Source organism: Seriola lalandi, unplaced genomic scaffold (genome assembly GCF_002814215.2).
Source record: "Seriola lalandi dorsalis isolate HSWRI2012SDOR001 ecotype SW California unplaced genomic scaffold, Sedor1 jcf7180001961923, whole genome shotgun sequence".
Taxonomy (NCBI): domain Eukaryota; kingdom Metazoa; phylum Chordata; class Actinopteri; order Carangiformes; family Carangidae; genus Seriola; species Seriola lalandi.
In genome coordinates, this window is record NW_019432592.1 from 1 (window position 1) to 470 (window position 470).

Below are 470 nucleotides of genomic sequence, written 5' to 3' on the forward strand. Positions count from 1 at the left end.
GGCATCTCCAACATCTTTACATTGAAAACAATGAAGCTGTGTAAAAGAAACGTGCACAGTTGTCCACTAAGATTTGGGGAACATGTATATGGATAACATATTTATATTCTACCCTATGATCCTGACTAACGATGCCACTAAGAATTCTAGATCCACACTGAATGCAGAATTACTCCTGTGCAGCAAAGATTGATAGTTAGGTTCAGCATCAGCTATAACTCCTCCTCAGCTCCTCCTCCTCTCCCAGCCAAAGTCCTCCATTGACGTATACTCCTGACTCAGCGTAAAAATTCCATGAAAATTCCCTCTTTTCCAAGCGATGGTGGTATAGTGGTGAGCATAGCTGCCTTCCAAGCAGTTGACCCGGGTTCGATTCCCGGCCATCGCAGGTTGCTTTTAGTGTCCGACTCTTGGATTTTCTGTCAGAAATCTGTGCCTCTATGAGCCGCGATGGAAAGATTTTATCAGCC

General features: G+C 44.3%; 1 non-coding gene across 1 annotated transcript; it reads left to right on the top strand.

Annotated features, from left to right (window-relative positions):
* The first annotated feature begins 316 nt into the window (after positions 1-316).
* Positions 317-388, top strand: trnag-ucc (transfer RNA glycine (anticodon UCC)). The gene has a single exon. It is a non-coding gene; the product is annotated as a tRNA-Gly (tRNA).
* The last annotated feature ends 82 nt before the right edge of the window (positions 389-470 follow it).